This window comes from Lepidochelys olivacea (assembly GCF_965140295.1).
Source record: "Lepidochelys olivacea isolate rLepOli2 genome assembly, chromosome: 5".
In the NCBI taxonomy this organism is placed as follows: Eukaryota; Metazoa; Chordata; order Testudines; family Cheloniidae; genus Lepidochelys; species Lepidochelys olivacea.
This window is the reverse complement of record NC_140415.1, coordinates 124,817,696-124,845,530: the sequence shown is the minus strand read 5'-3', so window position 1 is coordinate 124,845,530 and position 27,835 is coordinate 124,817,696. Positions and strand designations below refer to the sequence as shown.

Here is a 27,835-nt window from a genome sequence, read left to right as displayed (position 1 = left end):
ATCAAATGTCTTACAAAATTCAATGGTTTTAAAAAAAGTCATTTTTCATATAGCTAGTTAAATCAATCTTGATATTAGGGGGACATATTCCAGCCCACAGGGCCTGCCTGTTAATGAGGTGTTTCATCTCAGCGAGCTTTGCTTGTGAAACCACTTGTAGATTTAAATTAAACAAGAAATCCAATCTTCCTGCCTCCGATAGTATGTAAGAGCTAGGGACAAATTTTCTCCAAAACTTGCTGCTGCTATGCATTAGCTAAAGCAAGAATGATATTCTTTTATTAAAGTGTCTATGGGAATGAAAATACCAACCAAGGGAAGTGCATCCTTATTTGTACGATAGCAGGTGAAGAAAATAGATTAAAATGATAGACGACATAAAGGGATTTCTAATGCAACAGATTTGGAGCCTTGTTCTCCATTTGTGCTCTGTGTACAGTGGGGAGCTCTGAAAGTAACTGCTGCACCCTGGGGAGGTTAGCTTCACACTGTGGTTTCTCAACAAGGAAATGCAAGTAGCTAAACTCCTCTTGGGTTCCTGCCCTCAATTATAAGTCAATTAGGCGTAGTACCACAATGATGGTTTGAGTACCTGGGACTTGCCTTTTCAAGAGCAAATGGCTTCTTTGCTTTAAAAAGGGCAGTGGATTTTTAAAGGTGGAAATGTGCCTTTTCATTCTGCATGAGATGACTGCCATTAATAATAATGATCGCAGATATGTTCAATGTTATCTAGATTACATTGCTAAGACGAATGTATAGACATGCTAAGGAACTTGATCGTGTGGTTCAAATGCCAGATCGGAGAGCAGAAAATCTTGGTTCATTTCCTGTCAGGGTCACAGACTTCTTACGTGACTTTGGGCAAGTCACTTCCCTTCTCTCTGCCTTAGTTTCACCAGCTATAAAATGGGGCTAACAATACATCCTTGTGTCTATTTAGACTCTTTGAGGCAGGGACTTCCTAGTTTTGTGCAGAGGTGTCTCGCACAGTGGGCTCAGTTGGGATTTCTAAGTGTTAATGCAATAGAAATAATTAAGTGGATGATTGGAGAGGCTGGAGAAACATTTGTAAACAAGGGGCCTGATCTTCCTGTCTCAGGATGAGTAATTCCCTGAGGGAGAGTTAGATTCCCTGCCTTGTCAAACAAGGGGTTAATACCAACTTCGGCTCCTGCAGGAGTTCCTGGCAAGGTCAGTTAATGCAGCTGCTCCAGGAGTAGAGGGGAGGAGATTGTATGGAAGAACAGTAGTTCCTGACTTCAGTGCTTGTGGGTCTAGGTAAGGAAGTCTGAGTGTGTGTCTTTGTTTTATTATGTGTTCTCTTTTAGCAAGGTATCAAGCTGTTACTGGAGGAGAGAGTGTGTGTACATGTACATGTAAGTGTGTCTGACTTGCTCTCCTGTGCGCTGGTGAAATTCAGTCTCCATCCTAGGGCAGGATATCTGAGCCCAGAAGTCACTCTGAGCTAGATTTTTAAAGGTATTTATATGCCTAAATCCCTATAAAAAGCTGGCCCTCTGTAACCAGACTTGTCCTTGCCTTTTTAGAAAGCTATTTTCCCCTTGCTCAGACCCTCCTTCTCTCCATCCCTTGGTCTCCCACCCCTACTAGCAAAGCAGATGGACTTTTTTATGCCCCCTTCTTTCCATCCTCCTGCAGGAAAAGGGATTTAAAAATTATATTTAGTAAATTTAGTAAAATTCCTATTTAATCACTGTCGAGTCCTGTTAATGCTGGTCCAAAATATTTTGTCAAAAACATTTTTAAAGGAAACTTATCATTTCTCTTGAAATTTTTATCAACGCCCCCAACCTTTTCCGGTTTGTTTGCTTTTCAAAGTTTCCCTCCAAGAGCAGCTGGTTTTTTACGGATTTTGTTTTCATCAAGTCTAGTGGTCATGAAGCAGGAAATGGAGGGGCTTTGCACAATCCTGTTTGCAGTATTTAGTGTACATAACAAGCTACACTCACATATGGGTTCTGATTTCAGCTAATTGGATGGTCGAAATGATTATCTGGCAAATTTTGACTTCAAATTGGAAAGTGGATCCTGATAGGACTATTTTATCTTTTTAGGTCAACTTCCCACAACTTTGGAGAACTTGAGCCTTAACCAGTTTAAAGTGAATTTCAAGCTCAGTGGTTTGAATGTTGGTTTTACAAACCCAGTGCTCCAGCCATGGCCAGTGGTGAATAGTAAAGACTACAATCACATGTACAATCTGAAATATGTTCTGCTTGAGACATGTCACATGGCATTATTTCTGGTCCTTTACTGGAATCATGTAGTTAATTAAGACAATGCAAATTGTCTTCTGCAAACAGAATTTGCAATCTCTAGATCATGAATTAGACACTAAAGAAATCTGTGAATGCTTTATGGTATTTCATAAGAATTTCACGATTTGTTGAGGGACAGTTCATATATATGAAGAAAAGGAAACATTAGATCTATAACTTATTATTTGTATTACAGTAGCACTTAGAGGCCCTAATAGATAATGTAGTCTCATTTTGTAGATCAGTGCCTAGCATGTACTAAGAGAGGCCCAGATGGATGTTAGAAGTCTAAATACCTTTGAGGGTCTGGTGCCCCCTATGTGAATGGGGAATCAGAGACATAGACAGGTAAAGTAACACCTTTCCTTTCCATGGGCATCTCTGGAGGATGTTAAATAGCAGCTACTAAAGTTAGATATTTTTAAATAAGCAGGTCTAGATAATTTGTCTCTAAGAGTTTTAAAAGAGTTGGCTGAGGATCTTGCTGGGCCATTAATGTTGATTTTCAGTAAAGTCTTGGTGCACTGGAAGTTCCAAAAGCCTGGAAAAGCTAATGTTGTACCTATTTTTAAAAGGGTAAATGGGATAACTTGTGTAATTATAGACCTGTCAGCCTGACTGATCCTGGGCAAGGTAATGGATTGGCTGATATGGGATTCAATTAATAAAAAATTAAAGGAGGGAAATATAATTAATGTAAATCAACATGGATTTATGGAAAATAGATCCTCATCAAACTAAAGTGATATATTTTAATGATATTAGAAGTTTGGTTGATCCAGGTAATTGTGTTGACATAACATACTTAGACTTCTCTAAGGCATTTGAGTTGGTACCCATGCCACTTTATTTAAAAACCATTAATGATATAAAATTAATCTGACACAGATTAAATGGCTAATAGGTCTCAAAATGTAATTGTATATGGGGAGTTGTCATTGAGCAGATATGTTTCCACAGGAATCAGTTCTTGTCCTTACGGTATCTAACATTTTTATGAGTGACCTGTGAGAAAACATAAAATCATCACTGATATAGTTTGTGAATGACACACAAATTGAGGGGGAGGTAGATAATGAGAGGACAGTCTCTGAATCAGAGTGACCTGGATCGCTTGGTGAACTGGGCATAAAGATTTAACATGGCTAAAAATAGAACAGTAAAATACCTGGAAGATCAAGATCTAATATTTCAATTCTAAAATGCTGCCATGGTGTCCGATGGGAGGTATAGATCAGATGCCTCATGCACCCATTCTCCTATATGGACCAAGCTCTGCGGCGGGACTTAATTTCCCAAGATACACAGTAGTTATATGACTGTCAGTCATTATGTACTATTGTAGCAGGGCAGTTACCTTGCTCCTAGGGAAGAAGGTTAAAGACTGATTGGGGAGGCAGCCACAGCTGTGGCCACACCCAATCAGGCCCCAGCCGGCCCGGATATAAGGGCTAAGGGAGGAGCTGGGTCAGTCTCACTTCAGCTTTGGAGTGGGAAGGGCTAGCTGCCTGGGAGCACAGGGTACCTGATGCAGAACAGCGCTGGGGAGCTCCAGCCTGGCAACTCCCCAGGCTGGGACCTTGTTTAAGGCCTGAGGAGGTACTGGGGCTGGGAGGTGTAGCCCAGGGTTAGGCAGAGGCAGCTGGTCCAACCCCCTTGCCAATGGTGAGTGGCCATTACACATTGCAGTTTGCCCCAGAGAAAGGGGGCTAGATGATGACTGGCAGGAGACACTGAGGCAAGGTGGGTATAGAGGGTGGGAGTTCCCCTGGGAGGGGAGACCCAGAGAGTGGGGGTACTGCAGTGGGCAGAACCCCAAGGTAAAGGGGTACCAGAGTCTGGGAGGGACATGGGGCCTGCAGCAGGTGAGACACTGGCCAGCAGGGGGTGCTCTGAGGCTGAGGCGCTAATTGCTGGATGACCAGCAGGAGGCGCTGTGGTGGTGAGTGCTCGATCTGCTACAACTATCTACTGTCAACAAGAGAGGGTGGACCATGGTTCATTATGGGAGATGTTGTTGTACCAGGGAGAATATATATATAGAGAGAGAGAGGAGAATGAGAGTGTGATGCATTGCAGCAGCACATCTGTATTAAATATTTTTAATTTGGGGGGAAAAAATCCAGCTTTATGCTCTCCTCTCCCCTCCCCCCACCCTCATTGCAAAAATTGAAACTTAATATGTGGGTGGAACTCAATTTCCAACCAACTAAGTACTTAACTTTGAGAGTTAGGCTTGGGGCTACTGTGAAAGAGAATTAACCAATTATCTTAGTTTTTACTTGGTGGGTGAGTGCTACAATTGCTTTTCATGTGAGTCTAGGTGGTCTGGCATGATACTAATGAAACTCATCGGTAACTGACACCTGCTGTCCAAGCTAAGTTAGGAGAGAGGGATAAGGAGAGGAAAATGCTCTCGCATCGAAAGTGCTCCAAGGTGTATAACAAATTACAAACCAGAGATTAGTGGAAAATGTAAAAAGCAACGATAATGACAATGTTTATGTTCTATTGACAAAGCAGTAGCTTTTATTACATGGTTTATGAATAGAGGAGAAAACGCAAGCTAGCTAAAGCAGGATTGTGAAATCCATAAAATATTTTAAACTTAATTCTAATTCAGTGCCTCCCTCACCTCAAAAAAACCTACACATAAACATTTAAACTTACTCAAAGATCTAATTTAACTGCATGGGAGCGAGAAGATAATGTTTTAGTATGTTATACCATCTTTGACTGAAATTGGAGGTCTAGAAATTTTAAAATTCACAAGCTATTTTATGCTACGCTCTTGCCTGTGGTTTTGCCGAAGTAAGCACAATGGGACTCAGTAAGGACAAAAGACTAAACCCTTATCTCAAACACCAACTATTGAGCTGAAAAGTAAAACTGATTACGCAAGATTTAGATGGATGGCTCCTTCCACTACCTACTCAAACCCAAATCCAGATATATCCTGCCAAGTGCAAACTATTGTGACTGACAATGTCTGTGTAGCCAACATGGTGGGAGTACAGTTCCTGAAACTGGATATTTTTATTAAGGAAGTAGGTGTCTTACACTGAAATGATTCTTCTATGCTGTCCCCGCATGTTGATAGATGACAGAAGTTCACCTACCAACTAAAGCCAAACTCTCCTCCATGCATCTTCTCACATAAGTCCCATAGCTATGGAACCAGGCTGTGACTGACCTGGTCAGGGCTGGCTCTAGGTTTTTTGCCCACCCTCCCTTTGTGTGTGTGTGTGTGTGGCTTTTACACATTTGCACTTTGCAATTTTTTTTGGACTGTTTAAAATTTAAAAAAAAATGAACAGAGAATTTGTAGTTAGTGAAATAAAACAATTTCCTACCAGTGTGCTCATTTAATTTTAACAAAATCACAATTACAAACAATTTGGGTTCAACTATACGCTGTAATGAAAAATGTTAGTGTCTTCCGGTGCACCCAGTTTCTCATCAATTAAAAGAATTTATATGAACTGAATTTTTCTGTTTTTTTTAATACTTGAGCAGTCTTTTAATAATTCAGTGAAATCTAAATGTTTTGCAATGGTACTTTCAATTGAAATTAACGTAAGTCCTGACATGATTTTGAGACACGGTGGGCCTCAAATAAGTCTTTAGTCATTTCAGTTTTGAGAAACTGTGCTCACCAGAAGCCACTGATACTGGTAATGTTAAAAGAATGCATAATGCTAGAGCAGTGTTTAGAGTGAAAAAAATCATTTCTTCCTGTAAATTCTAATACTTTTAGAGAAGTTTTAGGACTTATTAGCTCAGATAAAGCTATTAATTCATCATACAAGTCTACTCCATCAATGTCAGCAGCGTTATCAAAACTGAGCGCTAAACGTAGGTCTTGGCAGTGCTTCATGAGGTCGTCTTTGGAAAACTGATTTTTAATATTTCCAATATCGTACAAAAAGATCAAAAGGTTCACAATGACCATGCAACTGATAAAATCTTTCTTCAATGGATGTTATAGCTACATCCAAAATACAATAGAAACATTCAACTTTAAACCTTTCTCTTGGATCGAGAATAGAATCACCATGAGCCTCATAACAAAACTGTCTTGTTTTTTTTCAAGGACGAATGAATTGTTGAGGTGCAAATGTCGCTTCAAAATCAGGATCCTTTGCTATTGTTGTTGCTTCTTTGACAGTTCCTTCAAATCCTTCATCTGAATGGTATTTTTTTAAATATTCCAGCGTTTTATTCAAAATCATCTTGGCCTTGGATATGTCTGTGGTTATGTTCTGCATAACTTTGCTGTCAAATTAATTTGATTTAGAATATTACGCCAAATAACTGTGCAACATGAAAATTGAAACTGTATCATTTTCTGAGCCAATGTTTTGCTTCATGTCAAAATGAAGGCTCATACAACAAGTCCTGGCTTATTTCGAATAGTGCATCGTAAATCTCTCCTGATGAATATCGGAATGGTCTAATAGCCTCCATTCTGCTTTCCCATCTAGTTTGACTTAGAGGTTTAAGTGTGAGGTTTTTGTTTAAGATGCTTCTTCAAGACTACCCAATGGTGTGTGGAAGCACTAAAAAAGTTGTAAATTGCTTGCACTGTGGTAAAATATGATATGGCATCTTTAGATTTGGTGGCATCACTGACAACCAGATGGAGCAAATGCGCATGGCAAAGAACAAAAAAAGGCTCGATTATTTAAATTCAGTATTCTTTGCTGTACACCTGCATGTCGTCCTCGCGGGTCTGAGCCGTTATCGTACCCTTGGCAGGGCATATTTTCTAAAGATATTTCATAGTGTTCCAATTGCTGTAGAATTACATCTGTGAGGGCTTTCCCAGTAGTTTTGTTCACTGGTATAAATTCTAGAAATTGTTCACAAATTTTCACTTCTGCATTTTCATCAATTTTCACAAATCGTAAAACTATTGGTATTTGCTCGGTTTTGCTCAGATCTTGAGTACAAACGGTAATTGAGTAATATTTGGCATGTTTCAATCCAATAAAATTTCATTACCCACTCCATTAGAAATTAATTGTATTATCTCATTTTGTGTATGTTTACCCAAATAATGGGTGTGAATCTCTCCCTCTTTCACTCTTCATACCTGCTCAGCCATAACACTATCAAATTTTGCCAATAACTCAACCAATTTCAAGAAATTTCCATTGTTCTCATATAAAATATCCGAGGATCCACGGAATGCGAGGCACAGTTCGGCTAGGAAATTAATGATTGCCAGTAAACGTTCCAACACAGCTTGCCAACGTAGAATTTCTGAATTTAGTAGACGTTGCTGTACCACATCGATTGTTGTACCGGAACATAATCTGTTTGACAGCTCAATCCAATTTGTCAACGATTGTAAATAATTTTTTGATGTTTTCATGTTCTTTCAAATGCTGATGCAAATTTCACCAGTCATTAAAACCTGCAGTTGCCAGAAGAATGTCTGAGTTACAGAACAGTTTGCAGCAAAACCAAAAAAACATCTGTGGTAATTTGTTCCCCATTTTTATTTTTTTCTTCATACTGGATGGCACAAATCGATGATTTGACTCATTAAATGGATATTAAAATGTAGGATCTAGTTTTGAAGGACCTTTTTTCACAATAATCATTAGCATTGCATCAGTAATTATTGTCGGCCATGTACTTGGATCTGATCCTATGTCAGTCTCTCCACCTTCGAATAATTGTTCTTCAGTTTTTTAGATTTGGATAACAGTTCTTTGTTTCTGGACTGTTCAGCTGAAGAAGTAAATCTTTGGATGGATTGCGATTTTTCGTCTTTATCAGTTAGTGAAGATAATCTTTGGTCGGATTGTTTATCTTTATCAGTTGATAAAGATAATCTTTGGTTTGACTGGTTTTCATCAGTTGATGAATAATCACTTTGAATGCATTGCTTAGAGGAGGGGTTCGCAACCTATGGCAAGCGTGCCAAAGACGGCACGCGAGTCAATTTTTAATGGCACGCTGCTGCCTGCCAGGTCCCAGCCACCAGCCCGCTGCTGAACCCAGGCTGGGACCCCATCAGGCAGCAGTGTGCCATTAAAAATCCTGCCCGCCCTGGCCTGCTCTTCTCCACCAGCGCCCCAGCAGGATGAAGAAGCTTGGTCCTGCTGGCTGCTGTTGCAGGGCAGGCAAGCTCTCCCACCTCTTCCCCCCCAGCATGCTGGGTTACTGCCCCTCCTCCTCCTCTCCCTGCCACCGATCAGCTGATGGCCCTTGCGTGGGAGGGGGAGAAGAGGAGCTGCAGCGCGCTTGCTCCGGGGAGGAGGCAGAGACAAGGTGGGGACGGGGCCTTGGGGAAGGGGGCTGGAATCAGGGCATAACCCCTCCAGCCCCCTGCCTTGAGCCGCTCTGAGCAGGGGGCTGGGAGCATCCCCCAAGACCCCAGCCCACACCCACACCCCCAGTCCTCTGCCCTGACCCTTACATCCCCCCAGCCCCCCCATGCCCTGCCTCCTGCACCTCCCACACATACCCAGCCCCCTCACACCTCATATCCTGACTCTTGCACCCCCCACATTCCCACCCCCACCCTGAGCACCAAACAGGAGCTCCTGCACCCTCACACATTTCTCCCCCTGCACCCCTCGCACCAAATGGGAGCTGCCTAGGTAAGCACTCCACACCCAAACCTCTTGTCCCAACTCTGAGCCCCCTCCCTCATTCTAGCTCTTGGCCAGACCCTGCACCCCAACCCCCAGCCTGCTCTTTCACCCCCCAGCCCTGTGCTCAGTGCACTCCCACCCTCAGCTCAATGCAGAGAGAGAGGAAGAGAATGGGCTAGAACCAGGGAGAAGGTAGGTACCCACTGTATGTGGTCAGGGCCAGGATCCTAGACTGGCAGCGGGCTGAGCGGGGCTGGCAGCCAGGAGCCGGTGGACTGAACCCCAGACTGGCAGTGGGCTGAGCCGCTCAGCCCACTGCCAGTCTGGGGTCCCAGCCACCAGCCCTGCTCAGCCCCCTGCTGGTCTAGTGTTCTGGCTGCCAGCCCGTTGCCAGCCAGGATCCCTGCCGCAGGCCTCACTCAGCCTGCTGCCACCCTCTGTGAACGGAACCTCAGGCTGGCAGCGTAAGATCAGCATTTTAATTTAATTGAAACTTCTTAAACATTTTGAAAACCTTGTTTACTTTACATATGGCCATAGTTTAGTTATATAATATATCGACTTATAGAGAGAGACCTTCTAAAAAACATTAAAATGTATGACTGGCACGCGAAACCTTAAATTAGAGTGAATAAATGAAGACTCAGGACACCACTTCTGAAAGGTTGCCGACCCCGGCTTAGAGCTTTCTCCTTGATTGTCGACTTTTTAAAAATACTTATTGGAAGTACGAGAGCTTTTCTAATTCTTTTTGCTGTTTCTCTCTTTGTTGCCAGTTGGCAGCACCAGAGAGTGGTTTTTGTTTTTGTCCCGGCATTTTAGCCCTTTAACCACTGGCACCAACGCGACACGGAAATTGGCCCGAATGGCGCCAGCAGGGCAGCACAGTACACACAAGTAAGCGTGATTTCTCATTTGATTAATCAATAACCGTTAACGTTTACACATTTATGCACTTTCACATTGGGTGTCACGATGTGACACAATATTTTTCACGTCACGTTCCTATCGCACTACTGGAGATTTTTTCGATCTTTATGGTTTTGTTTTTGTTTTTTTGGTAGATTGGTGGATTTTTTCAAAAAAAAAAAAAAAAAGATGGCTGGAACGCCGCCCCTGGAAATGTGCCGCCCCAAGCATGTGCTTGCTTGGCTGGTGCCGAGAGCCGGTCCTGGACCAGGTAGTGTTATCACAGGTATGTGGATACAGTCAAACCCTCGTGTTTGTGGAAAATAGTTGTACAGTTAACCATAGATTACTCCCTCTTCATGAATCGATCAATAACTAGTTGCCAAAAAAAGTCTCTCACTCAATAGGTCTATCATGTCTTGTGTATCAGTGATGGACTCCTCACTTACAAAAACATGTCAAAACACCTCCCAGCTTAGGAACATCCTTGTGTCAGAGAATCCTTAACAACACCGTGTTTCAGACTAACAGATACCAGAAGGCTGGCTGCTTCTCATGACATGCATGCCAGTGGTGCAAGCACCCTGCCACACACAACTGCTTCTTGTCACGTTGCGTCATTCCACCTGCTGTCTTGACATGTCTGGCATGATGTGATATATCCACTTCAAGTGGTTCTCATCTTGTACACTCGTATTTGTAGCTCACTACTTTAAAGAAGGCAAATTCTACAAAGGTTGTGAGTCCAAGATTGTTGGAGGGATAACATGCGTGTGTGCACATACATAGAGTCTTAGAGTATATACTGTAGGGACTTCGAATCATAGAATACCAGGGTTGGAAGAGACCTCAGGAAGTCATCTAGTCCAACCCCCTGCCCAGAGCAGGACCAACCCCAACTAAATCATCCCAGCCAGGGCTTTGTCAAGCCTGATCTTAAAAACTTCTAAGGAAGGAGATTCCACCACCTCCCTAGGTAACGCATTCCAGTGTTTCACCACCCTCCTTGTGAAAAAGTTATTCCTAATATCCAACCTAAACCTCCCCCACTGCAACTTGAGACCATTACTCCTTGTTCTGTCATCTGCTACTACTGAGAATAGTCTAGAACCATCCTTTTTGGAACTACCTCTCAGGTAGTTGAAAGCAGCTATCATTCTCATACCTCATTCTTCTCTTCCTTAGACTAAACATCCCCAGTTCCCTCAGCCTCTCCTCATAACTTGTGTTCCAGTCTCCTAATCATTTTTGTTGCTCTTTGCTGGACTCTCTCCAATTTGTCCAAATCCCTTCTGTAGTGAGGGGCCCAGAACTGGACGCAGTACTCCAGATGTGGCCTCCTCAGTGCCAAACTGAGGGGAATAATCACTTCCCTCGATCTGCTAGCAATGCTCCTACTAATGCAGCTCAAGATACTGTTAGCCTTTTTGGCAACAAGGGCACACTGCTGACTCATATCCAACTTGTTGTCCACTGTAATCCCCAGGTCCTTTTCTGCAGAACTGCCGCTTAGCCGGTCGGTCCCCAGCCTGTAGCAGTGCATGGGATTCTTTTGTCCTTGTTGAACCTCATCAGATTTCTTTTGGCCCAATCCTCCAATTTGTCTAGGTCACTCTGGACCCTGTCCCTACCCTCAAGCATATTTACCTCTCTCCCCAGCTTAGTATCATATCTTTTCCTGTAATGTGTGGTGGAAAGGAGTGTAGAGGAATTGGAATTGCCGGACCACTGGTGGTTCCTAGAGACATTCTGTGTAGGGAACTGAGAGTGGTACAATGCCTTTGGGATGCAGTGGGTAATGCACTGAGTAGCTCCTCAACCTCCTCTTCTAAGTTAGCATGTGCTCCACCAGTGCTGGCCACTGTGTACGACACTGGGGCATGGCCCAGATCTGTCCTACATGGCCACACTTTCTCTAGGGAGCCCAGCACTAATGACACTAATGACTAATGCACCAGAGTGTTTCAGCATAGGCTCTAATTTACTGGCTGCATATGAATGCTAATATTGCCTTGTTAGGTGGTGGGAAATGATGAGAAAATCTGCCTTCATTGGAGAGAGGAAGAGACAAAAAGAAGTCAGATGATTCAGGACACTATGATAGTAGCCATTGTCCAGTCACTGGGACAGATTACTGGGTCCTGTGTCAGGCAGGAGGTCAGACTAAATGATCACGGCCACACTGTCTGGAATGATTCATGACTGAGTGCCAGCCTAAGGCCAGACTCTCAGAAAACAGGGCAGACATCCCAAACTGGTGATATGTTCTATAATAAGATTTCACCAAGCCAGTAACAAATGTGAACTCCTGGATCACTATAACAGTCTTGCCAAGGAGTCCCAAATCATGCCTTTGGGCATTCAGTCTATCTTGCCACTCGGACAAGCTGGACTTAACAATAATGGTTGCTTACACCAAGATCATAAAATATTCAGGTTGCTTCCAGTCTGAAGAAACTAGTCACTTTCTCCAGGCCAATTTGTACCTCAGATCTCACACCGAACACAATGCTTGTAGCCAATCCTATAGTAAATTAACGAAGGATTTATAAACTAGAGAAAAGAGAGTTAGGTACAGGTTCAAGAAGGCATCATATACGTACAAAGGAGTTAGTCTGTAGTTCCAAACTGTGTCAGAGTTGCAGGAAGCTGTCAGCACTGAATGCCTTTTAAGGCTCACCAAGGTTGACCCTGGGGATCTCTGCTTTTGTTTCCTAGCTCCAGCCCTGTGAGAGTTGAAAGAGCAAAGAGATTAGGAATTTTCACATGAGCTATCTTGATTTCCTTCTCCCAGACTTCAAGTTGATGAGACCAGCTTCCCTGCAGTAGCACCTTTACGGGTGTGTGAGAGCTGTTAGCCCAGTCTTTGTATCACGATGCTTCAAGATGGTCCACTTAGTTTTCATGGGCCTCCTTGATGGGGGAACCACTCTTCCTGCCTGAGTTCACAAGTTCAGAGCAGGCATCTTTACAGTTGTGAAGCAAAACTTACGTATTACCGTGTAGCATGGAACGCAAACATTGCAAGTAAGATTAATGCATGCACAAACTTACAGGCATTTTATAGACTTTAAATACTAACCATATATCCTTACACGTCTAACTGTCTTGCACAATACTAACGTACAGTCTGGTTTCCAGTAGGGTGACCAGATGTCCCGATTTTATAGGGACAGACCTGATATTTGGAGCTTTTTCTTATATAGGCACCTATTCCCCTGCCCCGTCCCGATTTTTCACACTTGCTATCTGGTCACGCTAGGGTTCCAGCTATCAATCTGTCTGTTCTCACCTGACACCTACAGCTTTGCCAAGAGCAGGTACCTGGTCTACCAGCATCATAATCTTGATGGTCCCTTCTGGCATTAAAACCTATGAATGAATGATCTTATTTAGACTGCCATGGCCTAGTTTTTTGTTTTCTTCAGATGGTAGATAAAACACAAAATATAGGCCCCAGAAAGACCCCAGTATTGTACATGCAATTTGCTGCGCATGTGGATGCGAGTCAGAAGGAAGAAAGTTGGGTAGGTGCCAAAATAACTATTTGCACAAATGGTACTTCTGTAAGTGCAACCCTAATATGTCCGCACAAAACGGTGGCTATGTCTGCACAAAACGATGGCTATATCTTTGCACAGACAAATCTAGGCATGGACCACAAGTCTCCATTTGAATACCTCTTCCTAAAGGAGAAAAGGTGAACTACCCGAAATAACTTTTTGCCAGTTAAAGGTAAAGAGCCAGACTTCTGTAGTTACTTAAAAAAATTGTGAAATGTTACCCTCCAGACTACATTGGAGTGTTTTCCCCCCTAAGTGTGTACAACTACACAAGCTATGAAGCAGTAGAGACAGGCCCAAAAAAGAAGCAATGGCATGCATTGAAGTCAGTGGGGCTTTGCAGTGCTAAAAGGATCTCCCTGCACAGATCCAACTACAGGATTGGGTCCTGTAGAACTTTTGTATAAGGTGGCCCAGGGGAACCACCTTATGCAAGAGTACAGATGTTCACATAATCAGTTGTGGGTTTGTCTGTGGTAGGCTGGCAACACCAAAAAATCAGAGGCGGGGGGCAGGGGATTGTTTTTCAGTTTCCTTGGTAAAATAAAACAGACACAAAATAATTTAGGGTCAAATGAAACATTTTTATTTAACCTGAAATGAAAGGTTTCATTTCTATTCGGGGCATTTTAAATTGTTTTTGTTTAATGTAAAGGATATTTGGAAATGCCACCCTCAAAACTGGAAGAGGTGGTGATGGTTGTGCATCCCCCTTCCACCCCCCGCTTAGCCCATTGTTTAGTGCTTTGAAGAGATATGGGAAGCCTGGGTTCAAGTCCCCACTCAGTCTGATTTGGAGCAGGGATTTGAACTGTGGATCATTGTGCAAGTGAGTGCTCTAACCGTAGGGCATAAGATGGGCACCGCCACTTGTGTTTTTGTGAATGGCACCAAACAACTCCTTGTGAATCTAGCCTGAACATTTTTTTAAGCTATACGCTGAATTCATTTCACATTTGCAAATGATATGGTCAGCCTGGAATTGCATTATTTTGGGTGAACAAATGATTAGCCTTAAACATTTCACACAGATCATCTTATCTAAGCCTAGCAAGCTGTTCCAAAACTAAGACTTTGGGGTCAAATTTGTGAAGGTTTTTGGGTGCCTAAAAATTGAGCTAAGCACCTAATGGTATAATTAAAAGCACCTAGGTATCGAACTCTGTCCTTCATCAAATCCCAAATCAGTTCAGCAAGTGGTCTTATGGATGGCAAAGGGGACAAGTTCTAGATGCACCGCCTCCTCCACTGGGGAGAGGGCAAATGCAAATTGTGGAATAAAAGTGGTGTCTAGAAGACCTCTATCGCAATACATTTAGTTTTGAGTTCAGAGGCTTTTTACCTTTTCTTTCTATTTTTTCTGCCATTGTGTGAAGTATTTAATCATCAGCTAACTGATAACATCAGCAAAATGGCTTGCAAGATAGAGAAAAATTTGCTTGTTTAGTTTTGTTCTATCACCAGTGAAATGCCTCTTATTCTCCTTGCTCAATTTGGAATTTCTTAATCATTCTGGATCCAGTGTCTGCTCCTAAATGGGCTGTATATCATAGAATCATAGAATATCAGGGTTGGAAGGGACCCCAGAAGGTCATCTAGTCCAACCCCCTGCTCGAAGCAGGACCAATTCCCAGTTAAATCATCCCAGCCAGGGCTTTGTCAAGCCTGACCTTAAAAACCTCTAAGGAAGGAGATTCCACCACCGCCCTAGGTAACGCATTCCAGTGTTTCACCACCCTCTTAGTGAAAAAGTTTTTCCTAATATCCAATCTAAACCTCCCCCACTGCAACTTGAGACCATTACTCCTTGTTCTGTCATCTGCTACCATTGAGAACAGTCTAGAGCCATCCTCTTTGGAACCCCCTTTCAGGTAGTTGAAAGCAGCTATCAAATCCCCCCTCATTCTTCTCTTCTGCAGGCTAAACAATCCCAGCTCCCTCAGCCTCTCCTCATAACTCATGTGTTCCAGACCCCGAATCATTTTTGTTGCCCTTCGCTGGACTCTCTCCAATTTATCCACATCCTTCTTGAAGTGTGGGGCCCAAAACTGGACACAGTACTCCAGATGAGGCCTCACCAATGTCAAATAGAGGGGAACGATCACGTCCCTCGATCTGCTCGCTATGCCCCTACTTATACATCCCAAAATGCCATTGGCCTTCTTGGCAACAAGAATATCACTCAGGTATTTCCATCCTTAGCGATTGCCTCTTCCTAGCAGCTCTCACGCTCAGAGGATGAGATTACAACACTTTTAATTTCCTCACCCATGCAAGGCTGACGAAAAATATTTGTTTTATGATACATTTTCAGTGTATCAAATATCCAAGTCAAATATCCAGTCCAAAGCACTAGCTATCTCCATTTTTGTAACGCAGCTGGCATCACACGAATAACTTGAGGAAAAAGGGTAATTGGGAAAGACACATACACCCCCAAGCCAGATTGACAGCAGCAATTGGAAACCAAAATAATTAGACCCATTATCCAAATCCTAACTGCGTGTGTTCAAGAGTGGAAAGAATAAGAGGAACTCTTTCCAAAGCATGTTCTCTTCTCTCCTCCCACCAGTTCGTTGAGTTACCAAAGGGTTGATGAAGCAGAAATAGTGTTAAACTTTTGTAATGAACCTGCTGAGAAGAGGGCAATTAAAACAGGCCTGAGATCCCTCCTGTTGTTTTCCCTCCAAGGCCTGACACTGAGTCAAGAGATAGTGGCTACAGTTATGCAAAAATATGGGGAGGATGAGAGAGCTCCAGTCCTGTTGGTTTTTGTCATACCAAAGGCCATTTGGAGCACAGGGCTTAGTGGTGCCATTACAGGGAATCAGTAGAGGAAATCACATTTTAAAGACAGGGTATTTTGCAGGGCCGGCCCACAACATTTTGGCACCTGAGGTGGGGAGCTCAAATGATGTCCCCATGCTCCCTCACTTGGGCCAAAACTTTGAAAGGTCTCAATTCTGCCTTCTTCCTGTTCTACTCCTCTCATGGTACTGCTCTGCTACCTACCCCAGTAAAGGAGAACTAACAACTTAAAATGCCTTGTTCAAAAATTTTAAGTAGCACTTACATTTGCTGTTCAGGTGTTTGAAAGTTAACTTTTCTTGTCTGCATAGTAAACACTGGCATTTTTATCTGTTTGAATAATCAAAGTGGTGCTTTCCATGCCTTCTTGGTTGCAAAGATTTGAACTGCTTCCTGCTGAAGGTCCACAGTCTGGGCCAGCTCATGCTCTGTTGAGATGATTGCAAGGCTGACCAGCCTCTCCTGTGTCATTGTGGAGCGTAGATGTGTTTTTTATTAACTTCAGCTTGGAGAAGCTGCATTCTCCACTGGCAACTTTAACAGGAAGTGTTTAGAAGCAATAAAAGCATTTGGAAAGAGGGTGGTCATCTTATTTGTGCACAAATATTCCAGAGTAGCCTTTGGAGTTGATCCTGCTGAAATGTATCTTGAAAGGGCTTTCAGTTCATCACCTAAATCACTTGCATCAATATTGCGCGTGTCATCATGTGTCAACACGGTCTCTAGTGCCCTGCATTGCTGGTGTAAGTCTTCTTCAGGTACAGTGAGGAGTTTTGGAATACCCTACAACATCCCAAATATACTGCTGTGTTCCTTGAGCTGCCTGAAACTTTCTTCAACTGACTGTATTGCACAATCTAGCACCTGGTTAAAGAATTCAACTTTGAATTGTTGTTTGGGGTCTCTTATGGGATTATCCCATGCCTCGTAATCAAAATGTCGTCATCTTCGGTGACTCTTGTATTCTTGAATGGGTGGGAAAATAGCTTCAGTGTGAAGTTCCTCTGCCAACTTCTGTGCACTCTTCAGAACATTTTTGAAATCCCTCATCTGACCAGTAAAACTGTAGGTATGACTTTGCTTTGTCCAGTTCTTCCATTGCTCCAGATATATCGAGGTCAACACCTTGGAGTGTCTTGCTTACAACATTTATTTCAAACAGTATGTCATGCCACACAGAAATTTGAAGTGATGTATGTTTCTGGTGATTCCATTTCCCTCTGCCACTGTTCTCCCACGAACAGTTCCTGTTATAGCATTATCCTCCATAATGGCAACTATGGCATCACCTATCTTCCCAGTTTGGTGTTTGATAGGCTTTATCGCCTTCGCTCGTCTTTCCCATCATGTGGCACTCAGTGGTTTCAGTGTCAGAGGATGTTCCCAGATGTTGCTTCAAAATTTGCCATCAATGAGTTGATGCAGAGAAAAATACATAGATTCTTTGAATTACATTACAAAATTTAGCAGCCTCACTAGAAGCTGATGCTGCATCACTGACCACCAAGTTCAATGAATGAGAACTGCATGGGACAAAAAAAGCTCGAGGGTTTAACTCTCAGATCAGTGTCTGCTCTTCTCTGTTCTTTCCTCTCATGTTAGCACCATTATCGTAGCCCTGACCTCTCAGGTCAGCTATCGCAATTCCCGTCTCTTCCAGCTTTTTAAGAAGCACATTTGTCATACCAGCTCCTGCAGTATCATCAATGTCAATACATTCGGTTGCACAATCCAAGGAGCAGCTTACACATTAAAGGCTGTGTGTGAACAGCCCAGGAGTGGGGGTTCTCACAGCAGTGCAGGGTAAGAATGTCTCCCAAAGCCAAGGACTGGAGTGATCACTGGTCCATATAACACCACGGGAACATCACAATATGTGTCTGTTGCAGCTACAGGTACAAAACCTGGCTCTTTAGTTCAAGCTGTAGTGCTCATCATTTTAGCTCTGGAAGTCCCCATTTGTTGGCCAAAAGGGCAGGTATCCTATAAGTGGGGCATCATCAAGGATTCTGGTGTGGGCCTCAGACTTGCTTTGTTCAGAGGAAGTATGTAACCCACTACTCAGTTGTGCTATGCATCCCCTTCTGTGCCCAGTCCACAGAGGATGTAAGTCTATTACAAGCCGTCGTTCTTTAGCTTAAGCTGTAGAGTGTTAGGAAGTGGGGCACAGGTGGCCTGGCCTAATGGGAGTGGCTTGGATAAGTGGTCAGGAAGCAAGTTGGAGTAGGTAGCCAAAAGACAAGTCGGGAGCGGAGCTAGGACTGGTTGCCAATGGTCAGGAGCAGAGCATAGGGGTGGGAGCCAGAGGCCAGGAAAGGGTCAGGAATGCAGCAGGAGCAAGGCAAGAACCAGAGACAAGGGAAGGAGTGAGACAGGAAGCAGCAACAAGACAGGAGAGAGCAGGAACCGGGGCTGGACACAGGTGGCAGGAGGTGGGTTAGAGCCGGTCCAATGTGGCGGTAACCAAGTGTCTGCGCAGTTGCTCGCCTATCCCACTCGGATCTCTTCCTGGCTTAAGTAGTGGGTGTGAGCCAATCAGGTGACCTCACACTGTGGACATTGTGATAGACTTCCTGTGGAGCCTGATCTTCCAGGACTGGTGAGGGGCTGCTTTGTATGTCTCTCTTGGTGTGACAAGGGAAGTGTCAGACTCAGGGCTGCCACAGTCTCAGATTCTAGACCCACCAAAACTGAGGATCCAAACCTTTACCTAGAGCTGAGAGCAAATAGTGGATTTTTTGGTTCAGGAACCCAAACAAACAAAAGGTGGGTTCATTCAAACAAAACTCCCTCCTCCCCCAAATTTTTCATTTTTCATCAAAAAATGACTGAAACAATTTGGGTTGACTTGAAACAATTTTTGTTTGCTTTGATTTGACCCCTTTTTGGCCAAATTTGAAAATGAAATATAATTTAGGGAATCAAAATTTACCATTCAATAGGCTTGATATTGCCTCCACTGAACTAAATTTGGCCCAGATGATCAGCTGGTTTGGATGTTTATTTCCTAAATGTATGCTCTAGGAATTATTTGGGGGAAGTTCTATGGCCTGCATTACACAGACTAGATGATTACAATGGTCCCTTCCGGCCTTTGAATCTAAGATGTAAATCAGCATAGCTCCATTGAAGTCAAGAAATGTTTTGCTACTAAGGGTATGTGTCCATTGCAGCTGGGAGGTGTGATTCCCAGCCTGGGGGATATGCTTGTGCTATTTCTGCTCTCACTAGCAAGCTAAAAATAGCTGACTGGAGGCTGCAGCCTGGGTGGTGGTTCAGGCTAACTGACTGGCTTGGACTTGCGCAGTTAGCCCAAGCCACTGCCCATGCCCCAGCATCCACACTGCTATTTTTAGTGTAATAGTGTAACCCCCACACCTCCTGGGTGTCGTGTTCTGCCACTGAGACCACTTAGAGAGAGAGAGAGAGAGATTAATGAGTCTGCTCTCCAGCCTTAGCTAACATCATATGGCTTTTAGCTCATGCAGTAGAGGCTCATGCCTTTTGCTCTAGAGGTCTCAGGTTTGATCTCGCCCGCCAACGACTGGGGTCTGTCAGCATTACAATAGCTTGAACTGAGCCAGTGCAAATCTATCTGCACTGGGAATCAGACCTGTTAGGAGGTGGAAGACATATCCTGAGCTTTAAGGGAAGAGAATCAGGCTCAAAGTTCTTAATTTAAAAAAAAAGAAAAGAAACTTAAAGGGCAAGGGCCCTGTACCTCTGCATCTCCTGAAATACTATGGGCCTGATTCTCATTAAATTAAGGGGCCTCAAAATGGGTTTGAATTACCCCTACTTTAAGAGGAAAGGAACTGTACTGTAAATAAGAATCAGCCGTATGTAGGTTTTAAATCGGTGTATTTGTCCATCCATATTCCCTGGCAATTTACACATTATGCCAAGTAAAATGTAATATTTGGATCTTCAAGGAGGTCTCTTTAGAGAATAATTACACTCTGTAATCTTAGTAATTTGGAAATATATCTGATGAGACAATATGACTCTTTGGATGTGCATAGATTTGCAATTTCACCTTATCTCTAAAGAGTGAATGATAAGTATACAGCCAGAAGAGAATAAATGAAGTGAGGTGACTGTTAGTTCTTTTTTTGAAAATACCTGATCAAGGAAGCCTTGGGCAAAGTAATTATTTCAGAATTCTCATTTTCACCAATTTAGTTATGGAAATTAAATCACAAAGAGCAATGTATACATAATAGTACAGATCTGAATTTAAAACCATAACAGTAGTGTATGAACTGATAGCTTGTGATAACCAACAAAGCCGTTGGATTACAAGAGTGGAAACAAGTAATCTAAAACATATTAACACTGTAATTATTAACACAAAATGTGAAATTATTGTCCTGAAATGAGCTCTCTCGTGGCAAGAACCAGATCAGGAGCAATGCATGTACATGTTATAAGCATACACCAGATAGTCGGCTGGTTCCATTTGGCAAAATAATGATACCTAGCTTTTAATTAGTAGATCTCCAAGCACTTTACAAAGAGGCTCAATATTGTTTTTACACATGGGGAAACCAAGGCATGGGGTGATTAAGTGACTTGCCCAAGGGCACCAAACAGGCCAGTGGCAGAGTAAGGAATCGAAACCAGGCCTCCTGAGTTCCAGGTAAGTGCTCTATTCATTAGGAAACACTGCCTTCTATTGACTTCAAAACAATTCCACCCATAGGCACCAGCTGAGGACGTGGCCCATTAAGTTATGGGAAGCTAAGGACTTGTTTACTCTAGAAAGTTTTGCCACTTTAACTATACTAGTATAATTAAAGTGACCCCTCTACCAGTGTGGACGCAGTTAGCACGGTATAAATGTGCTTAGACCAGTATAGCTTATTTCAGTTTGGAAACCCAAATAAGCTATATCAATATAAGGCCTCTCTATGCTGATATAACTGCATCTACACTAGAGCTTTAATGGGCATAACTATTGGAGCAAAAAAATCAGAACCCAATGGACATAGATATGCTGGTAATGTTTTAAGTGTAGACCAGCCTATAGTGGAATCTAGAACTAACAGAATATTTTCCAGTGGAACAAGTCTTCTTTGGAAAATGCTGATTTGATGACGTCTAAACATGTCACAGGAATGCATCAATGTAGTTCATTTTCGTGGGAAATTATCAGAATGTTTAATTTGATAAGGTCAAAGCGTTGTCAATTTTATCATTTTGACGTGTGTTATATAATTGTGTGCATGTATATACTGTATATATTGCACTTATTATATATAATGTAAAAGTCAAAATGATTATTATTGAAACAAAACATTTTAATAAGGTTGAAACAAAGAAGTTCCAGAATATTTCTTTTCGTGAAAAATTCCAAATTGACTTTCTGTCTTGGATTTCTCATAGGATGGAAATTCTGAATTCTGATCCGCTCTATTGGGAACATTAATAGTGCATTAATCCTAGTAGCTAATATCAATTTTAATGGCTGAAATTATAAATACAATATCTTCAATAAAAATAAATCCCAAACTTTCCTAAACTTGTCTCCTGGAATGTGGGCTATAAATTGTTTGGCAACAAATATTCTGCTTGTTTTCCTGACCATTCTTCTTTTTTCTTTTATTAATAATCTGGAAGAAGGAGCAAAAAGCACATTAATTGCATTCATGTAAGATACTAAATTGTGAGGTTTTACAGTCACCAGAGAGAAGAGAAAAATAATACAAGGGACCTGATTCTCACTGATATTGAGACTTCTTTAAGGCCCCTCTACTGTAGTATAAAGTGGGTATAAATTAAATCTGCATCCACTTTATGTCCCATTTACACTACCAGAACAGTAAGAAGTGGCCTTAGTGTAAGCCTGGTCTATTCTTAAAAGTCAGGTCAGCATAGTTGCAGAGTTCAGAGGTGTGAAAAATTCACACTCCTGAGCACTGTAGTCATGTGGACCTAACCCCTGGTGTAGATGCAGCTAGGCCAATGGAAGAATGCTTCTGTTGACCTTGCTACCACTGCTTGGGAAGATGGATTGCCTACAGCAAAGGAAAAAAACCCTTCTGTCATGGTAGGCATTGTTCCAGCACCGTAGTTGTGCTCCCGTAGCAATGATATGGCCAAAATGAGTATCACAGTGAATGAGACTGAGGGTCCTATTCCTACAACAAGCTAATCCCCTCCTGCACTAAGCTAAGTGCCCTCCGCTCCTTTGAAACTATTGTGCAAACAGCTCCCTTTCATAAGGATGCATATTCCTATAAAATTCAGGAAGGTTACGGCAGGCCCTGATCCAACAGAGCATTTTAAGCACATGAGTAAATTTAAGCCTGTGAATAGTCCATTTGATTTCAATGATGCTACTTACATGATTACAGTTAAGCATGTGGTTGAGAGGGCTAGATCCACAGTGCAATTTAGGCACCTACCACTTTAGGTGCCAAAGTAAAAATATATATATTCTCCAAACCTGCACTTAGCTGCCGCTCACCTAAAATCCCTAGGCACCTACATTTCTGCCAGAAAGTCCATTAGCCACCTATGTTTCCGCACAAAGCGGCTGAAGTCCTGACACCAGCTCACACCTAGGTCCTGACGGGATCCTCAAACTAAGCATTCCCCCACGTATCTTGCTGGCAGGGCCCCATCTGGCAGGTGTTCTCTGAGGCTGCCTTAGAGCCTGTCTACTGGATCAGGCCTCACCCAAAATGTGGTGCTGGTGGTGCCCCTCTTCTACCCCATATTGTACTTAAATAATTGAGTCAGAGAAAGTGTATGACTATATAGCCTAGCGGTTAGCACACTGTCTTCGGAGACCCAGGTTCAAGTCCCTGTTCCAATGAATAAAATATTCCATACAAAGTGGAACATCTTCAACAGGGGGAGATGGCAAGAGACCTACCCAGTAGCTGGGTGTGACATTCTATCCCCTGGGGGAGCATACTGTAACCCCCATAGTCCTCATTTTCATATAATCGTGATCTTACATATCAAGCATGCCTTGTAAGGTATCAGGGGAAAGGTTGCGATCTGCTGAAAGTCATCGCTCTAGCCATAAATGTGTATCATTCATGCATATGAAGTTATGAGAATTGTGTTGTATGGTGGTCAGTAAAACATGCTGTAAGTTGGGGAATCAGGCAGATATTCACTCCCCAGAGACAACAGCAAGGAAAGTAACCAACGGCCAGGTGGGGGGGGGGGGTCAAACAACCGTCACCAGCCATTGTCCAGCAAGGGAGCTACTTGAGGCCACACCAGGAGAATTGCTCAACCCTGCTGGGTGACTCAGCAATGCCCCCCAGACATGCTTGGACTTGTGTTCCCCAAGCACATGGACTGAGGTTATAAAACAGCGTGGACACACACGGGGCCCTTCTCCTGCCCTCACCTTCGCTGCAAGCAACTAAGATACTGAGAAGAAGACAAGACTCCAACAGGAGACTGGCCCAGGTTTAAGGAACAAACATGTATATTAAGGACTGCAATATCCACTGGGGTGAGAAAAACTGCTTAATCTAGGTGTTGCCCAGTCTAATAGGGTTGAGAGTTTAGACTGTGTGCTTATATTTTCTTTTCTTTTGGTAACCACTCTGACTTCTCGCCTATCACTTAAAATCTACCTTTTATCGTCAATAAATATGTTTAATTGTTTATCTTTACCAGTGAGTTTGTACGAAGTGTGGGGCAAATCTGCTCAGGTTGGCAAAGGCTGATCTATGTCCACTTTCCATTGCTGAAGTGGTGAACCAATTAATAAATGTGCACTGCCCATCTTGAGGAGGGCAAGATGGTATATTCCTGGGGTACACTGCTGGGAACTGGGGGGATTTGGCTGGTGCCTTTCTCTGTGTGATTCATGAGAGGCTCTGGGAGCATTCATGCAACCTAGCTGGGTGTGGGGTTCCACATGCGGTTGTGCTGAGTGATCACAGCTCCTGGAGGGGTTGGCTGCTGGTCACTAGCAAGTCCTTGAGAGAGACCGCCCAAGCTGGGGAGAGTTCAGGGGCACAGTCCCAGGCTGCATCCCAGTCCCAGACTGCACCCCTGGGGGATTCCGTCACACTGGGATACTGTCCTGTGGGGTGGTAGACCTGGGTTCAAAGTACCTGTTCTATATGAGGCAGAGTGGGGATGTGAGCCTGGGTCTCCCACATCCTGCATTAGCCACTGGGTGTAAGTTGGTCCTCCTCCGAATTTTTCTTTCCTTCAGAAATGGCTGACTCCAGGAGAGAGTTCTCAACTGTGCATCCCAAGCAGAGGTAGGCAGCTCCTTCCAGCCATGAGTTAGGTGTCGATGCATCTTTTGAAAGGGTGGGGCTTTGGCCTCACCCCTCTCCTCAACATTTCCTACTGGCTAGCAGAGATGACTCAGAATGGTGGCTTTTGTGAATGCCGTTCTTAGCCACCTAACTCTCCCATGCAATGTAAAGGGAATCTAATTTGGAGCTGTGGTTGCCATTTGGCACTGAGGGAGACTCCACTATAGGGAAAAAATGAAATCTGACCTCTCTGGTTTATTACTGTATGTGAGAGATGTCAGATATTTCTGAAGTTAAACAACTGGATGGCGATGAAAATTGTGGGGATAATAGCTGGCCTATATTGCTCCTTAAATGAGTCTCTTCTGATCCTGTTGAGACAAATCTAATTTCACTAATGAAATGTATGGGTTAGCATTACAAAAACTAGGAGAGAGGAGGTCATATTAGGTGTTTCCACTGGAGGCCGGAGAGAAATTAAAATATCATAGAATATCAGGGTTGGAAGGGACCTCAGGAGGTCATCTAATCCAACCCCCTGCTCAAAGTAGGACCAATCCCCAACTAAATCATCCCAGCCAGGAATGATCCCATATTTCCCTTAATACCATTACATTAGGGTTGCCAACCCTTCTGATTTTGCCGGGAGTCTCCTGGAATCAATTTCTATCTTCTGGAGGCTACTGAAGCCAAACCAGGAAATTTTAGGCTGTTAAAAGTCCGATGGCACAGCGGGACTAAGGCAGGCTCCGTGCCTGACCTGGCCCCGTGCTGCTCCTGGAAGTATCTGGCACATCCGTGCAGCCCCAGGGGGTGGGCGCACAGGGTCTCCATGAGTCCATACGCTTCCCGCACTCTGAATGCTGACTCCAGTCTGCAGCGGTCAACGGGAGCTGCAGGAGCGGTCCAGCCACTTCTGGGACTGGCGTTGGGCCAGGGCAGGCAGGGAGCCTGCCTTAGCCCTGCTGCGCCGCTGACCGGGAGCCGCCCGAGGTAAGCACCGCCCAGCCGAAGCCCGCACCCCCTCCTGCACCCCAACCCCTTGCTCCAGCCCTGAACCCCCTCCTGCACCTAAACTCCCTCCCAGAACCCGCATCCCTCACCCCCTCCTGCACCCCAATCTCCTGCCCCAGACCTAAGCCCCCTCCAGCACCCAAACTCCCTCCCCGAGCTTGCATCTTGCACCCCCTCCTGCATCCTAAACCTCTGCCCCAGGCTCAGCCCAGAACCCCCTCCCACACTCCAAACCCCTCCGCCCCAACCCAGAGACTGCACCCTCTCCCACACTCCAACCTCTTGCCCCAGCCCAGTGAAAGTGAGCGAGGGTGGGGAAGAGTGAGCGAAGGAGGGAGTGGGGAATGGACTGAGTGGGATGGGGTCTTGGAGAAGGGGCAGATCAGGGTAGGGGCCTCGCGGCAGGGGCTGGGCAGGGCAAGGGTGTTCGGGTTTGTTTGATTAGACAACTGGCAACCCTACATTACATACTATGTTAGCAATAATTTTCTGATGGCAAATTCTCTGTGATCTTTACACCTCCATCCCAATATGGAAATTAAAGGATTTCTGTTTCCACCTACCTATTTTAGTAAGATAGCTCAGTGGTTTGAGCATTGGCTTGCTAAACCCAGGATTTTGAGTTCAATCCTTGAGGGGGCCATTTAGGGATCTGGGGCAAAAATTGGGGATTGGTCCTGCTTTGAGCAGGGGGTTGGACTAGATGACCTCCTGAGGTCCCTTCCAACCCTGACATTCTATGATACTATGTTAATAATAGGGCCTTGTTAACCAAACTGCATACTGGAACAACACAGAAGAGCAGATTTTGCTCCAATTTATAATGCTCCTTTGGTTTTGACTGGATTCAGTATTTGGGCTAGATCCTCAGCTGCTGTAAATCAGTCTAGCTTTATTGAAGTACCTCGATCAGTGGAGATACAGTGGTTTCCCCCAACTGAGGATCTAGCCCATGCACTTCACATCCTCGCATATAATAATGCGTATGCCTGATCCTGCCCCACTGAAGTCAATGGGACCCTTACCATTGACTTCAGTAGGGACAGGATTAAGCCTGTGTGATGTTAATAGGAGGTGGGTGCTTAGTGGGATTTTCAAGAGCAGCTGTCTTCACCTACAGAGCATACACACCTTTTCAAAATCTGGCCCTTAGGGTAACATTTTCAAACTTGGGTACCTAAAGTTAAGCACCTAAATAAATGGTGCAATAGAAGGAGGTGCTGAGAATCTATCACTCCCTTTGAAGTCAACTCAGCACCTCCCCAAGAGATACCCCAAAGGTATGTTTACTGAACCTCACTATTTTGATCAAATTCTGGGTACAATAGTTCTATGTATGGTACTTATATGCCGCCCATTACTGTAGTATCTTATCACATCACAGTCTTTAATATAGTCATCCTTATGCCATTCCATGAGATACTATTATCCCCACTTTATGGATGGGGAAACTGAGGCACAGAGATACATGATTTGCCCAAGATCACATGAGAAGTCTATGGCAACACAGGGACTTTGAATCTGGCTGTCCTAAGCCCTAGACTAGTGCCCCACCCATGGGATCATTCTTCCTACAGATAATTAAAATCCAAAAATTATCATCAATTTTCTCAGCTAGGCATCAGGAAAAACTATATTACAATCCAGGTAAAGAAGTGAGATACAGCTGAAAAGTGAGGCATGCTCCCTTTGAAGGAGCTGTTTGTACATCTGGAAGGATTTTGACAAATATGCTGTTTGTTTGTTTGTTTTTTCTCCAGGCCCATCCATGTAAATTGATGGCAGCTGCCCAGTGGAATTAAGATGGTATGAAAACAGGAAGAAAGATGATTTTAAGTGTGATGAGGCCATAAGCTGTACCAGAAGCCATCCATCATTGTCACATAAACACGCTACTCTAGTCTGAAGATCTTCAGTACTTTGAATTAGGCCACACTGCTTTCCCTGCCAAGCTGATTGTGTCCAGCTCAGCTTTACATGGTCCTCAGAAGAGGTTAGCCCATGATGACAAACACTGATCACGTCTACTATTTGGCTTTGAATAGCTCCATTACAGCTACCTACGTCTGCTTCATGATTAGTTAAATTACATCTTAGGAAAAGGTCCAGTGCTGCTTCCTCATGTTCTGCATTGAAGCGATGAGGAGGATTAAGTGCTTTCCGCATTTTACTCAGGAGAATTTTTGCAGCAGTTCATTTTAAATCACTGCATTAAAAGCGAAACCAAGCTGCGCTTTAGTCGGAGACTTGGGTACTTTCGAACAACAGGGTCTCTGATGCCTTTGTGGGTATTAAAAAAAAAATCCCACGTCTCATTTAGAAAATATCTCCCCGAAGCAGGCACTTTACAGGAGAACAGAATGAAAACAAAATTATTTCCTTTTAATGTGAACTGAGCTACAAGCTTCCAA

General features: G+C 43.6%; 1 long non-coding RNA gene across 1 annotated transcript; it reads left to right on the top strand.

Moving 5' to 3' along the window:
* The first annotated feature begins 1,225 nt into the window (after positions 1-1,225).
* On the top strand, positions 1,226-27,606 carry LOC311521234. Its single transcript, XR_014711831.1, has 3 exons — positions 1,226-1,281; positions 9,955-10,085; positions 27,185-27,606. It is a non-coding gene; the product is annotated as an uncharacterized lncRNA (long non-coding RNA).
* The last annotated feature ends 229 nt before the right edge of the window (positions 27,607-27,835 follow it).